This window comes from Lagenorhynchus albirostris, chromosome 3 (assembly GCF_949774975.1).
Source record: "Lagenorhynchus albirostris chromosome 3, mLagAlb1.1, whole genome shotgun sequence".
Taxonomy (NCBI): Eukaryota; Metazoa; Chordata; class Mammalia; order Artiodactyla; family Delphinidae; genus Lagenorhynchus; species Lagenorhynchus albirostris.
The window spans coordinates 654,712-670,779 of NC_083097.1; the positions used below are offsets into that span (position 1 = coordinate 654,712).

General features: G+C 60.3%; 1 long non-coding RNA gene across 1 annotated transcript; it reads left to right on the forward strand.

Annotated features, from left to right (window-relative positions):
* The first annotated feature begins 1,593 nt into the window (after nt 1-1,593).
* On the forward strand, nt 1,594-3,675 carry LOC132517950 (uncharacterized). The gene is made up of 2 exons (XR_009539843.1): nt 1,594-3,021; nt 3,311-3,675. It is a non-coding gene; the product is annotated as an uncharacterized LOC132517950 (long non-coding RNA).
* The last annotated feature ends 12,393 nt before the right edge of the window (nt 3,676-16,068 follow it).

Sequence of the window (16,068 nt, forward strand, 5' to 3'; positions counted from 1 at the left end):
TAGGACCAAATGGGGCTGTGATGATCAGATATTAGAAGACCTGCAAATATCATAATATGTTCTCAATAGATGCTGAAAAGCCATATTTCAAGGGTATATATATAAGCCATATTTCAAGGGTAACTTGTCTCTTCTGTAAAAAGGGGGGGCAGACTTGTGTTTTCTTGTATAATATTTCTTGTATGTAAATTAAAAAGAAAAAACCTCTGGAAGCATGCACAAAAAAGTGTTACAGCTGATTACCTCTTGAAGGAATGGAACTGGGAAAGTTCGCAGGCGGGATAATTTTCACTCTCTACCTTTCTATGTATTTATTAAACCATATAGATATATTATTCAGAACTGTTAACTAAATAATAAGTCAATTTATGCCAACTATGTAGACGAGAAAGCAACGAAAGGGAAGATTATCAACTAAACACCGATAAATTCAAGAACCTAAGTAAAACAAACATTTCTGGGAAAATGAAGAATGCCAAAATTAGTGTGAGAAGGAACCGAAAATGTGATAGTCCAATACCCACTGGAGAATTAGGGCTGCAATCAGAGACTTAGGGCCACCAAGGCCACAGCCCCCACCACGTCAGATGCACTTTATTACCCTCTTCTATGGGACACGCAGCAGAGGAGCTGGTGCACTTCTCCAAGACCAGGAGCAATAAGGGTGACCTCCACCCCCACTGCGTTTCCAAAGAGCTTTGTAGGTTCCTGACTCCAAAGTAAAGGAGTTGGGAGTAGACGGATGATTGGATCATCTACAGCCAATGCACGAGATCAATCGACAATCTGACCTGACCCAGGAGACAGTCAGTGTTATAGTGTTGTCCTCTACCGGCAGCAGCCAGGTGTAATAGGAACAGACTCTGCAGAGCTGTGACATAGGAAGAGGAGCCGTTCTTGCCGCTACTGACTCCGAGATACGGCGTGGCAATAAGGCAGGGGGCTGGTTTGCAAGGACGGGCAGGGAGAGCCAAAGTGCAGCCCCACACGTGGGACCAGCTCTATGCCAGATATCCATGGAGAAAGGATGCTCCGTCCAGTCAGAGGTGTGAACACTGGCTACTACCTGTGGTGTCCCTGCCTCACACCGTATGCAAAAAGGGGGAGCTGGAATAGAGCTCCAAAAGTGACATCATGATCCTTGAAGCTTGAATCCTTGAACAGAGGAAAATGTAGGACTGTCTTCACAACGCAAAGACCACAAACCGTAAGGTGAAAACCTGCTGGGTCTGCCTGCATCAAAGTTAGATGCGTGTGTTCCGTGGAGGGTATTGCAGGCAACACTGTGGACGAGCAACAGGCGGAGGGGAGCCGTTTCCATCGTCAGAAACCTGCCAGGGTCTCTGCCCTGAAGAACCCACCAGAGCTCCCGCCCACCACCAGGCAAGGGGGAGCCAGGACTGGGGCAGAGGAGGTGGGTGGGCGATGCACAGAGGGGCACTCAGGTGAGTGAGCAGCCTCACCCGTAACGGGGAGTGGGGGCAGGCAAGGGCAAGCAGCAGGCCGTCACTTCACGCCCAGCAGAGGGGGGGAGAAGGCGGGGTGCTGGGAAGCACCGCCCGGCGGGGGGACCGGCATCGCGGGCATCTGGAGAGCAATGGAGAAGAACCTGGGTGACGGGCACTTACCCTGCCCCCGGGGCACCATCGGGGGATGCAGGCAGAGGGCCAGAGAGACGGGCTCGCCTATCACTGCCACCTTCTCTGGGGAGGAGGATGGTGGTGGCCACTGGCTGGAGGTGAGGTGGTGCCTGACCCGCCCCCAGAGGCAGTGAGCGGGGCAGCCCTTCACCTCTGTGCATGTGGCAACCACTAGGCCTGCTTTTAAGACATGTGGCACCCAGGCTGCACCCCAGGTGCCATCAGTCACAGTCTCTGGGGCTGGGACACAATTTGTTCTGAAACCCCAGGCTATTCCAAACGCAGCAGGTTTGAGAACCAGCAAACCGGCTGTGTGACAATAGCGTAAATCTGGACGTAGCTTTAAAACAGTGTTAAGTTTAAAAGATCAACAATTATGAGTAAGATCATTGCAAATATCAATTATGCCACTAAAATCAGTTCAGGAAGCACCCTGTGTGTTCGCACGGTTCATACACAAAGAAGGACATACCCAGTCACATTGGGGGACTACATGGAACTCGCTGGAGGAACAGGGCAGGGCATAAAGCAACGTAGCTGGACCAGAAGTGACCCACTGGAACAGCGCACGTTCCAGAAGTGAGAGGTTTGATGAACTCTGCACCCAAGCTCCAAAAGTAAGCAAAAGTCAGAAGTGAAACCATAAAGGATTAGAATAAAATACGGATGGGTATTTTTACATAGTGTAATCAACATATCGGTTTGGGCATAAGACATGAAGAAGAGGTCAGTGTTATTTTCAGTGTTAAAACCATTTTAAAAAGCTCCGTCTCTTCACACCCGACCTGAAATGCTGTCTCAGTCAACAGTGACTTCCTGAAATCCTGGAGTCCACTGCCGGCTTCGCACCCCTGCCACGCAGAGTTTCATGTATTTTAACATCTCTTAGGGAAAGTCACTCCTTCTTACTCTGTCTTTTTAGGACTTCCCTGGCTATTACTGGATTCTTTTCTCCAGATAAACTTAAGAATTATATTGTTACAAGTTTCCAACAACGACCATTGGGATTCACTTTACAGGCCAGTTTGAAGGATGTTCACTGAACACTGCGGACAAGTGTCCCACCTTCTCACGTGGCCTCTGGTGTGTTTGCTTTACCCTTTGTCTTACTGAACATTTCATAAAGCTGGTACCACGTGCTGTTGAAGCCCGAATGAATGAACTGGATCCTTCCTGCACATCACCGCACACAGGTGCGGGGATGTCACACCACAGCCCCTGGGGCAGTTCCTGTGGCAGCCCCCGTAGCCCGGCCCGCACCTTCAGCAAACAGCCACTCGTCACACTGGGAGGCGGTCAGGGCCACCACGTCTGCTCGAGACCCTGTCTTTGTCCACGAGGCCCCTGTGACGGCAGGAGGGGACACCGTGCTCTCAGGCAGGTTGTCCTGGGGACCTGAGTGCTGGTGAGAGAGTCAGGCTCAGAAACGAGGAGCCCACGTCCGCTCACGGGAAGCACGTGACTCCTCCCAAATCAAGTTGCATTTGCAGACAGTTGCTGGGACGGGGTGTAGCCGTCGAGCGGTGGTGAGGGCCCAGTGGGGTGTGGACCCGCCCCGTCCGGCTGGTCCACAGGGACCCGCGGGGTGGCTCCAGGAGACCTGCATTCCTTTCGTGCATTTGCTTTTCTTATTTTCATGCATTTATCAGTTGTTCCTTCCCTACAGCGAGGATGACGAGAGCAGTTCTCAAGCCGCCGTCCGCTCTCCCCTGAATGGCCGTCAGCCGGGAAGTCGCGGGCTCTGTGGCCCGCACGGCAAACATCTGCTTTGTCCTTGTGGGCGCTGCCTTTTGAAACGGGAATAAGTAAAAGTTGTTCTGGTTCACTTGCTATACTTTCTTTTCCTCTCGACTTTGGTAGGAATTGTTTCTTCCTGCTGCCATCGAGCTCTAAAAGATGCCGTCAGAGGGAAACGTCAGCCCGCTCCCCGTGAAAGCCACAGCGGCGTGAAGCGGGCAGAGAGGGGGGATCAGGCCAGAATGTGTCTGTAAAAACAGCCTAGTCTGAACGTTTTCAAATAAAGGATTCAATTGTGCGCCTGTATTCCTCTTGTGCCATCTTGGCTGGAGGGCCTCGTTAAAGCTTTCCTGGAAAACAATGCGTTCCTCCTCTCCGGAGCACTTTGGATGCCCCAGCGGCTCATATAGGGCCCTCTGTGGGGCTGAGCCTGCGGAGGTGATGGGAGATGGGCCTGGGGGGGGCACACCTGTCTCCCCCCCCCACCCCGGCAGCTTCCACACCCCTCAGACCCTCAGGGGTGGGCTGTGGGCAGCCGTGGACCCTCGGGTGTGGGGCGAGGCGAGGCCACAACAGTGAAATGGACCCGAGCACCCGAGTTGCGTGGCCTGGACAAATGCACCGCTGCCCGTAAGGGAAGTCTTCTCAGTAAGCGGTGTCCAGTCGACCGAGGATCTGCATGGGAGGGGAACACGGACCGTGAGCCACACTTCACATCAAAAACGAAAATAAGTTTGAAATGGATCTGAAAGGACACAGGAAAATAGCCTCATGACCCGGGGGCAGATTCCTCAAACCGGGCAGAGACAGCATGACTCCGAAGAAAAGAGGGAGGAACGGGGCAGTATGAAAGGTGAGAACGTCTGTGCATCCAGGACTCCAGGGAGGGAAGGCCAGCCCCAGCCCGGGAGACTCCGGGACACGCGGGTCTGACGCGGGCGGCTGGAGCCCGTCAGGAGGGAGCTCACTCCGGACACGAAGGCACATCCAGGGGCTTTTCCAGGCGACCGCAAGGGGCTCCGTGTCCCATTAAGCCGGGAGACACAGCTCAGACCACAGCAGCGACTCTGCGGAGGCCGCGTGGGTGGTGGAGCCCGAGGGGCAGGCACGGGGGCCGCGGGAGGGGAGAGTCGGGCCTCCCGCCGAGGCTGCACCCGCAGCGGGTGAGTTCAGGGCCTGGCCACCCCCGGACGGAAGCTGCACCGACCAGAAGCCAGAGCGGAGATCGGCCGCCTCCCGGGCAGGGGGGTGCGGGGGGGGGGCGCAGCCCTCGGCGAAGGCAGGGACGGGGCGGGCACCGCTTCCGTCTCGGGTCAATCCAGCTGCACGTGGGAGCCGCCCTCCCAAACGTTTACCCGCGTCGAACAGGAGAAACAGACGCACACTGCTTGCCGGTCCTGCCCCGAGCACCTTCACTCCCGAGGAAACCACGCGTGTGTCTGGGGGCGGAGCCCTCCGCCCGCACCCGAGTGAGTGGGCTGCTCCTGGCCCTGAGCTCTTCCCTCGGGTGAAAAGGGATTGGGAGAGAAAAACACACGGTGAAGACGTTCTCAGGGGCACTCAACCACCCGTTTCCAGATTGGGGCTCCCAGGGCCACGGGCAGCCGAGCAATGCCGCCTGCTGTGTCTGGGCGGCCGCGGTGTCTCCCGTGCAGAAAGAAGCAGCGTCTCACCCTGAAAATGGCTCAGTCCACACTGACGCTCGCTGTACACTCCGTCTCTGTCTCTCTGTCTCTCTGTCTCTGTCTCTCTGTATCTCTCTCTGTCTCTCTCTGTATCTCTCTGTCTCTTTCTGTATCTCTCTCTGTCTCTGTCTTTCTGTATCTCTCTGTCTCTGTCTCTTTGTATCTCTGTCTCTGTCTGTCTCTGTCTCTCTGTCTGTCTCTGTCTCTCTCAGCCTGGGCAGGGCTGAGTCTGCTCTGGGCGCTGCCGTGAGGGTGTGGGTGAGAATGGGAATGAAATTCAGCAGGAAGAATCCATGATTCCCTGAAACTCCTCAGAGGAACTTGTGGTCCCTGGGAAGAGGTGGCATCAGGCATCCATGCACATTTCCCAAGGTCACCTCTGCGCCCATCTGAATATCCGTGCATCTGAATGCGGGATGCAACGGGCAGAACCCGCAAAGACCTCTGCGTTCTAATCCCCGGACCCGGGAGCAGATACGTTAGGCTATGTGGCAAAGGGGGATTAAGCTCTGACCAGCTGGCCTCGAGGTGGGGGTGTGATCCTGGGTCATCGGGGTGGCCCGGTGCAGTCACAGGGGTCCTTCCGGGGCGGGGGGAGACGGAGAGTCAGAGGGTGCACTCAGCTGCGATGCCGGCTCTGAGATGGGGAGGGCTGTGAGCCCAGGGCCACGAGGGGCCTCAAGAAGCCGGGAGGGGCGGGAATGGAGTCCCCCCTGTAGCCCCGGGGGTCCGGCCCCCTGCACACCTGGAGCGGAGCCCAGTGAGACCTGCTTTACTTGTGGCCTCCGGAGCGGTGGGGCAAGAGATGTGACGTTCATACCTGGTCACCAAGGGCTCGGCCCCACAATCCGTCAGGATGGGGACCTGGGGGGGGAGGGGCAGGGGGAGGGGAGGCCACGGGGGAGGGGCCAGAGCTGAGCCCTCCTCCTCCCTCAGGATCCTTTCCCGGTACCTTCCCCAGGGCCCCTCCTGCCAGGCCGCAGCCCAGTTCCCAGGGAAGGTCAGGGTCTTGGTCTTCAGGCGCAGCCCGGCCCACGGGCAAGGGGTCGAAACAAGCGGCTGCCCTACCGTTTCCATGCACTCTGTCCTCCTGCGGCCCCTAACGTCTCACACACACATCCACTTTGTGTCCAAAATGTTTTGCAGTTGCCATAGACACGGGGCCTGTGGTGGCTGGTGCGGGAAGCTGCCCCTCGGGGCTGCCCTGCCTGATGTCCCCCGTGACCCCTCGCCTGCCCCGTTCTCCCGGGGGATGTCAGACGGCCCGACAGTGTTCCTGGGCGGAGCGGCAGCTTCCCACAGGGCCGCAGTGGGCGGGAAGGGCAGGGCTGCACGGTGATGCCCACTCCAGGCCGGAACTCTTGCTTATGTTCCAGAGCCTTCTGTTCATCCCCATCCCTCTCTCAGCTCCAGCTGATGCAGCTGGAGGGCGGGGGGGGCGCGTCCCCATGAGGGCAGGGGGCAGAGGGCACGTGGGATACTAAAGGGGACGCAGACAAACCACGTGCCCACGTGTTCACACAGCCAAATGTGCAGACAGCCCGCGTTCCCCAACTGATGCTCGGGTAAGCCGGGTGTGGCCCCCCTGCAGCGGGATCCCCCAGCCGTAAAGAGGGACGGGCTCTGGTGAAACCCCGTCATGGCTGAGCCTCGAAAACGTCGTGGAAGAAGCCAGACACACATTCCATGACTGTGAAATGTCCGGAACAGGCCAATCACAGAGGCAGGAAGTGAGTGGGTCAGCGCTGCAGGGGCTGGGGGAGGGGGTGGGGAGAGGCGGGGCTTCTGTTCGGGATGATGAAAATGCTGTAAGCTTGGATCCAGTTGATGGCTGTGCAACTCAGTGACGAGACTGAAACCACTGGAATATACACTTGAGATGGGTGAGTGGTGTGACTTGTGAATTATATCTCAATAAAGCCATTAAAATTTTAACAAGACCTCTGAAAATAATAATGTTCCCACAACTAGAAAAAAATTAATGTAACATTTTTCGGTAGATTTTAAAAGATTGAAACAGTATATGCTCAGTGTAGAAAAAATTTTAAATATAGAAAGCTATGAAGAAGGACATTAAAACTACACCTAGGGCTTCCCTGGTGGCGCAGTGGTTGAGAGTCTGCCTGCTGATGAAGGGGACGTGGGTTCGTGCCCCCGTCCAGGAAGATCCCACATGCCGCGGAGCAGCTGGGCCCGTGAGCCATGGCCGCTGAGCCTGTGCGTCTGGAGCCTGTGCTCTGCAACGGGAGAGGCCACAACAGTGAGAGGCCTGCGTACCGCAAAAAAAACCCCCAAAACAACCACACCTACACCTTTCAGTGTAGGTACCACGTGTTTTCTGGTTTTACGTCTGACTTACTCATGTAAAATTACGAGTGTCTCCTGTGTCATCAGAAAGTTTCTCCGACGGCATTTTTACGTCTGCGTGGGCGTCCGTGCTCTGGTCACCAGGCTGCACCAGCTCGTCCCCGCTCATCCCTCCCAGTGTGTCCCAGGCCTTCGCTGCTGTCAGGACAGCCGTGAAGAACGTCTCTGGGCAACAATCCTTCTGTTCAGTGGTTCCTTAGAAATAATATCTAGAAGTAAAATTATGGAATGAACGAAAATGGACTGTATTTTAAAGACCTTTGAATAAAAAAGGGAGCAAGCGTCCCCAGGCTGTGGGCTCCTTCGGGCTCTAGTGTGATCGACGGCACCTCAGTGAACCTGGTGGATTCTGGCCTGAGTAACGCTGACGTCTCTGACTGTCATTTGGCCACAGCAGACAGCGAGCCGGCTGTTTTCTGTGGAGCGACCTTACTGAGGTTAGAACACCAGCGGGGGTTAATGCTCTTTCCTCGCAGACAGCATCTGGCCGCTGGCTCCTGGGATCTGCCTGCTTCTCCAGCCCCTGGCAAGGGCGTTTCCGGGGCCCCAGTGGGACGCTGCGGGGAGCCAGGGCCGCCAGCTTGCCCACAGCCAGCAGGGATGGCCCCAGAGCACCCCCCGAGCAGGGCCACGCAGACGCCCCTCCGGGGGCTCCCGTGCGTCTCACCTGGCCCTTCCCGGCCTGGGGGAGTGCGTTATCATCCTGAGATGGCCCGGAACTCACCCGGGGGCCACCCGGGGTCCGAAGCCAGCTGCACCCCCTTCTGCCCCCAGGGCCCCGGGATCATTACCGTTCTCGGGCCTGGTCTCAGAGAAAGCTCCAGGGCTAGTGGGGGAGGCAGGGAGCCTGGGGCGCCAAGGCCTCCCCAGCAGGGCTGGGCGTGGGGTGGGGACCTCCTCCTCCGCACCCAGGGCAGCCACAGCGGCGCCTCCCCGACGTGTGTCTGGGTATTGCACCTGCTTTAGGTCAACAGTGCAACACAGCAAAGGAAACCCTGCCGTGGGCATGACCCCTCCGTCCAGAGCTCGGTGTGCAGAAGCCCCCCTGGGGTGGTCTCCGGGGCCTCCGTGCTGGGCCCACCAGGTGGGTGTCCCCTCCGTGCCCTGCTCTGGCTGTTGAGGAGAAGCCAGGCCACACGTGGTTGGCCCCCAGCCACCTGGGCCTGAGCTGTCGGGGAGCACGTCTGTTCCCCACCACTGTTAGGAGTTCACTCTTGCTTTTGAAATTCAGGGGGAGGCTGTGACCTTTGGCTCTGTCATATAAGGGGTCAGATGGCAGACGTGGGTGTCTGGGGAGGGGACGTGTAGCGGCTCCCTCTGTTCCTTTTTTTTTTTTTTTTGCGGTACGCGGGCCTCTCACTGTTGTGGCCTCTCTCGTTGCGGAACACAGGCTCCGGACGTGCAGGCTCAGCGGCCATGGCCCACGGGCCCAGCCGCTCTGCGGCATGTGGGATCTTCCCGGACCGGGGCACGAACCCGTGTCCCCTGCATCGGCAGGCGGACTCTCAACCACTGTGCCACCAGGGAAGTCCTCCCTCTGTTCTTAAGGCCTGGAAGGCTTGGTGATGTTGTGCACAGCTGTGTGTGCACGTGCACTTGTGTGTGTCTGCATGGGCACCACGGGCATGTGTGTGCCGTGCGTACACCTGTGTGTGTGCGTGTGTGCACGGGTGGGGGCAGGCGCTGAGCCAGCCCTGGGTGCCCCGGCTTCTCGCCCCTCGAGCCCTGTCGGCTGCTGCCCTGCTCTCCTGGCACCTGCAGGAGGGACAGAGGACGGACCAACGACACTTCCCGGGGTGAAGGGCGCGCTGGGGGGTGCAGTGTGTCTGCAGGGGAGGGGCCGGGTCTCCAGTGGGGAGGGAGGAGTGACAGGTGGAGGGAACTGCTGAGATGGCCTTGTCCACAGGTTGGCCCCTGGCCTGGGGGTCCCTGTCCTCTGCTCAGGCCCCTAGTCTCCCTCCACACCACATACCTGTTGCCCTCTCAGCACGTGTGCAGCTGAGGGAAGTTTGGGGTAAAGGAACGAAAGAATAACATCTTTTCTTCCCTTCAGCTTTGCTTGGGTCTGGGCCATTGGTGTCTTTACAGCCAGAGAGAAGCTCTGTTTCTCTTTCTCTTCACTGAAGGAAGAACACCCACTTTTCCCAGCACGGCTTGTGAGGCTGATTTACAGAACCACCTGGAAAGAGAAAGGTTTGCCCGTGGGCTGTCCCTGCAGAGCCCCCATCCCCCTCCAGGCTGTGGAGGCAGCACGGGGGCTGGGGGTCCAGGGTCCAGCCCCCGACGGTCAGAGAACCAGCCCAGCGCTGGGGGTGCGGTCGCCGAACGGAGGGTGGCGCCCAGAGCCCAGCCGCTGGGCTCGACGTCTGCCTGGTGCTGGTGAGACAGTGGCCTGACCATCGCGGCCCTGCATCGGCTGTCACCCTGGACATCGGCGGAGGATCTTGGTACTTATTCTTGTCAGGCATTCAAAGCCAAATGAATAAACCTGTACCCACCCAGGCCACGCAAACTCGGGTCCCATGCACTGGTCTAAAGGAAACCAAGCTCTCAAAGCATCTCCTTGGCCTCTCTTTCCGGAATTGCCCCTGCCCCTTGGCCCTCCCTAGTGGAGGCTGCCCTGCCTGGAGCTGCAGGGCTAGTTGGTTACCTTAGAAGCAAAGTCAACTGCCTGAGCGCTGGCTAACCAGCTAACCAGTCCTCTGAGCGAGACTGCCCTGCAGCGGGATCCTTGCCCACCTCAACCCCACACACAGTCCCCGGAACGAATGCTCCCGGGCAAGAGGGGGCCACACTCTGCCACACTTCAAGCCTTCTCCTCACACTTACAATTTTTAAAAGTTTTCCCCCATCTATTAAAAAAAATGTGTTTATTGTAGAAAAGAAAAAGTCCAGAACTGAAACAAAAGTCTCCCACCCCCAATAGAAGTAACTTCTGCTAACAATTTAATGTGTGTCTTTCCAGAGGTTCCCCACGCAAAGGCAGACAGAATGATTTTTGTACAAATAGGATTGTGGCAAAAATATGTTCTGAGACCGGCTGTGTTTCCTCTCAACAGCGAGCCCTGGACACTCTTCCTCACGAGCTGGTGCAGGTTCTGACCGTTTTAAGGGCTGCGTGGTGTCCTACCCGGTGGTGTGGTCACTGTGCTTCTTCCCATTGGCGAGCATTAGGGCGTTTCCAACTATTTCATCTGTTAAAAGCAGGCTGCGATGAGGACACACACGTGCACATGCGCACACGTGTGCACCCCCCCAGGTGTGTCTGTAGGGGGAGGTCCCGTGGGCGGCGCCCCTGCTTCTCCGCAGAATCCTGGGCCTGACGAGGCCACCACGTTCCCACTCAAACACCCCCCCGGATGAGCCCGCCTGCTGGGAGAAGGGGTCGCCAAGCCCTGAGGCCCCTTCCTTCTCTGTCACGTGTGTCCAGTGCCCGCCCAAGCCTCGAGGCCTCATCACCGAGATCAACAGAAGCCCCTGGGGCTCGGCACTCAATGCAACATGGCCCTGGCATTAACAGTCGTCAGAGGCCAGCGCTGGGCCGTGGACGCAGCTTCTGAGAGGTGGACGCTCGGAGCGCCTGGCCCAGCCTGGGTCCTTCCAGGCCACCGTGAACATGGGGCTGAGTTGAGTTCACGGCGCCCGCAGGGACATTGAGGGGACCACCAGAACCGAACTCTGTCAGCCTCATTCGGGGCAGCAGGTCCCAGTCTGGACAGCCACCATGACCGTGACCGCAGTGGCCCCGGGGCAGACCCAGCGGGTCTGAAGGGTCAGGAAGCCTTGAACTAGGGAGGCTTGGGCCCCTCGGTGGGACCCCCATGGCCATGCCCTGGGAACTCCTCAGAGTGGCTGAGAGGCCCACTCCCGGAGGCCTGGGGGCCCCGAGGATTCTGGGTGGCCTGCAGTGCACTCAACCGGGGGTCACTTTGCTCCCCTGCCCCTTTCAGGGAGGAGGGGACACTTCCCGCAGCCTCCTCTTCAGGCCGACTGGCCACACAGGCCGGGGTCATCCTTTCTCTCTCTTCTGCCTCTTTCTGCAAATTCTTCTGGCCAGCACTTGCCCGGTGCTTCCCAGAAACCAGCCCCCGGGTGGTGAGAGCCCAGAACGAAGTTTTCCTGGGTCCCCGAGGAGGGGGGCTCCGGTGAAGGTCTGAGGGGCTCACGGGGAGGCTGGCCCTCCACCTGAGACGTTCTACTTTCTCCAGGGTCCTGACCACAGAGAGGCAGCACCTCAGCGGAGGGTGTCCCCAAGGGCATTTGACTGCATGTCAGGGACCCTGAGACCCTCTGCACACCAAGGGGGCAGCCTGCCCTGTCCCCTTGAACCTGGGGGATTCTGATGACCTCAGAGAACAGAACACAGCACAAGGGACACCCCACCCCCCTGAGCTCAGGCCCAGGCCGGAAAAGACCAACCTTTCCCCTGCACACGCCGAGGGCCTTGGGCCTCCAGCACTTCCAGGTGTCCTGGTGTCCGGAGGAGGGGATGTGGCACTTGGAGTCACCCACTCCTGGGGACCCCGTCCCGTCACCCCAGACAGAGAAACAAGCACAGGGGTAGCAGCTCAGACCACACCCTCGAGGTTCCTGAGAGAACATTTCAGGGGTCCGTCAGACGTGGTTCCCACACGCCTCCCCCATCCAAGGCAGACGTCCACTTGCAAACTGCCCAGGACAGCTCCCTGCCCCAACCTGAATCAACCTGATACGTCCAGGTTCCCCCCGTGGAGTTGTGTGGGAATGCCTCCCCTTCTAAGCTGGACTTGGAAGATCCTCGGGGGCCCCCTTGGACCAGAGTATTTCCCCGCACCCCCCTAGGCGTCTAGAATGCTCAATTCATGAAGTTTCTATTGACTACGTGATGTGAATGGGATGCCGTGTCCTGCCGGGTTCATACACTGAAGCCCTAACCCCTCCGTGAAGGTGTCTGGAGGTGACTCGGGGGAGGTGAGCCCGTGACAGTGGGGCCTCCTCGGGGGTCAGTGTCCTTGTGGGGTCGCGAGGGAGCCTCCGCTCTGTTCTCTGCCCGCGAGGCCACGGCGAGAAGGCGGCGTCTGCACCCGAGAGGCCTCACCGGAACCCGGCCCCACTGACACCCGGTCTCGGGCCTCCAGCCTCCAGGACCGTGAGAAATAAGAACCCCCCAGCCTGTAGGTTTCTGTTAGGGCGGCCTGAAGGGATTAAGACACACAGCCTCTCCCAGATTCTATATCCACTGGATATAGACTTCACCTGTGAACGCAAGTGCAGGTGATTCCCCTGAAAGGTTCGCTGGCTCTTTTCACTCGCCCATTCGCTCGTTCACTCATCCAGCAAGTGATTTCTCAGCACCTGTCCCGTCTGGGCAGTTGTGCAAACACTCAGATTCCCAGGCTCCATGGAACTTAGAGTGGCCGGAAGGTGTGTTCAGGCAGTAAACAAACACACAAGGAGGAGGGGCTTCCTGGGGACCGAGGACATGCCAGCCACGTGGAGGAGGTGGGGAGGGGCCGCAGAGGTGTGGGGGGGGCGCCCCAGCTCCGGGCCGCACGTGCAGAGGCGCCGGGGCGGGACCGTGCTGGCAAACGTCCTACAGGCAGTGAGGCCGCCGTTGCTGAAGCAGAGGGGCGAGGACACCGCAAGGGGCGTCCGGTCAGAGCGGAGCCGGGAGGTCTTGTGGGTTCTGAGCTGGGAAGTGGCCTTGCCGCCCCACTGGTTAAGGAGCCCCTACGCCTGGCGGGCTGGGCGGCAGCAGCAGGGACATGGGAGAAGGCGCTGCCCCGCCCGGGACAGGGCCCAGGAGGCCGGGGCCACAACTGCCACGGGCTGTGAGGAGGGGCTGGACGGCGCGTGGGCACCGCAGGCGGAGCACACGGGCCACCACAGGTGTGAGAGGCAGCAACAGCTGGAGGTTTCTGTCGACTTGGGTGGATGCGAGGGGAGATTTGGGGGAACAGGAGTTGGGCTGGGACCCTCTGAGAGTGTCGTCCCCCTAGACAGCCAGGTTGGGGGGCTGCGGGCTTTCGCTCTCCTCCCTGTGGTCACATGTGGGGCCTGGGGGATGCTCCTCACCGGGTGCCGTGGATGCCATGAGGACACCGCCCGAAATGGGCCCGGCCCGTCTGGGCAGGTGTCTGCGCCTCAGAGGGGCCAGAGCCACCCCTTCAAAGCAAATCGTTTACTGCTGTTTGCCCTCAGCAAACTCAGAACAGCAACCGTGCGGTGATGCTGAAAAAGCAAAGGGGCAGAGCGAGGGCGCCGGCTCAAGCTTCAGGGAGAAGGTGGCTGAAAGCTGGGGGACTCGGGGGCCCCTCTGGCTGCCTGCGGGGGGCGGCCCCCCGACACTCCCCCAGACGCAGCCCCGCCGGGACGAGGGTGACACCCGGGGCTCCATCTCCCCCAGGGGCGAGCGCGCCCACGTCTCGGGCGCCAGACAAGCCCCGCGTCCCGCCTGCTGACGGCTGCCTTGCCTTATCCTCACCACCGTGTTTGGCTGGAGAGGCCATGATTATCCCCATTACAGGGGTGACAAGGCGGAGGGACCGCCCAGCATCACGGGGCCACGCAGAGCCCTGACCCCGGAGCCTCCCTCCCACTCGCTTGGCTACACACAGGCAGGCACCCCGGGGCCTTGAGAAACAGTGTACGGGGCCCCCACCGACCACCGGCTCAGACTCCTGGGAATCTGGGGGGCTCACCGGACAGGATGAGAGAGGCGGCGCCCCTGCCCCCGCCCGGCTGAGGAGGGAGCAGGTGCACAGTGGCCTCAGAACAGGGGTCGCAGCAGCACGAGAATCCCCTGCCCTGGGCCGTCCCGGGGCTGCGTGTTCTCCCACCTCCTGTATGCAGACACCACTCAGGGAGGCACTCGGGAGACTGGAGGCCTCGCCCTAGGTGCCCCCCATGCCCTACCCCGGCCAAGCTGCACTGGGGAGACAAGAGACCCTCTGTGACCGTCAGGCAACAGGAGCCCCGGAACATTCCGGATCTCCCCGTGCTCCTGGTCACTGGGGCCTCTCCCTGTGCTGGGTCACAGGCCTGCCCCCCACGATCGCCCAACTGCCCAGCAGGACACCAGACACCCAGACGGCCGGCCCCCCTGCGGCAGGGGCTTCCCCGACTCCCTCTGGCCACTGGGTGGCTGGGTGTCACGGGGCTCGGGGGGTGCGTGGGGCCCGGGGCCCGGCCTCTGTGTCCGCCCAGCCAGCTCCAGGCCCTGCGTGGCCTCCGGCCGTGGGGACTTGCTTACCGTGGCCGGGGGCGGGGGCAGCGGGGGAGGCAGGAGAGAGAAGGCTCTGTGTCGACCCTTCCGATCGATCGCCGAACGGAAAGCAGGTCGTGCCCGGCGCCCCCCACTCCGTGGCCTCCCGCAGCCCCCCAGGCCCCTGGCCGCCTCCAGCTCGGGCCTGGCCCGGGGTCTCTCTACTCTGTCTCCCGCCCCTGCTCCCTGACCCGCGTCTCAGCGCTCAGATGTGCACCCGGCTTCCCCCGAGCAAGGGGCTGACAGGAGGGGCCTGGCCCCGGGTTGGCCCTGAAGGTCGGGGGGCGGGTCGAGCTGCTTCCCAGCTCCCGGGGTGATTTACGGGACTGAGCTGAGTGGACGCCCAGCGCAGGGATGGTCCTTCATCCTCCCCCCTCCCCACCCATCCGCTGCTCTCAGTAGCACGCGGAGCAGCCAGTTATCACTCCGTTTCCCGTGTCTGCGGGCGCGACACTGCCCCAGGCAGTCAGGGGTCAGCACGCGAGGACTGAGCCCCCTTTCTAGGGGAGCAGAGAAGCCCAGCAGCCCGGGGTGCCCCCGTGGGGAGCCCTTGCTGGAGGTCCCGTCGCTGGGCTCCACGCCGAGGCCTGGGAGGAGAGGCCGGGGGAGGCAAAGGGAAGCACAGCTGGGAGGGGCTCTTGTGCCTGTTCTCAGCCCCACAAAACTCTTCTGAGTCCTCATCGAGGCCGGAAGGAGGGACGTGGGGAGCAGAGACAGACTTGGAGGCTGGGGCCCACTGGCAGCAAGGAGAAAGCGCCCCGAGGGGCCTGGGGACACTGGGAGGGAAGGCCCCCGATGGAGACCCCTGTGCTTGCCTGAGGGCATCGAGCCAGGTGACCCGGGGCAGAGGGAGGCCCTCCGGCAGCAGGGACTCAGTGTTTAAGGTGCGTCCCAGCTTGGGATGTCTAGGACCCCGGGAAACCCAGGAAAGCAGAGGTCAGTCCGGCTCAACAGCGCAGCACCGCTCGTAGGCCCTACTGTGTGCCCTGAGCGTGACAGGGCCCACCCTCGGGGGCGACGTAATTCTAAGTTCCCGGGGGCTGGCTGGGGCTCCGAGGTGCTGAGGACGGACTGGACACAGGGGACTGAGTCGCGTCCCCCGAGGCCCGCAGCTTCCCCAGTAGCCACCAGCTGCCGGTCGCAGGCTACACGTCGCCCGCCCAGCCCTGCTCTGAGGGGTTCTAGGACTGGTGGCCAAGGGCACCCTTGTCTGGCGCCAGGGTCCCCACCCCCAGCCCGGCGAGAGAATCCTGGCTTTGGGCTCAAGGCCCTTGTGGTACAGATGAAGGAGATGATCCCCTGTTAACAGCTGGCCTAGCACGGGGCCCACCTCCTCGCCTGCGTCCCGGGGCCCACCTCCTCCCCTGCATCCTGGGCCCACCTCCTCGCCTGCGTC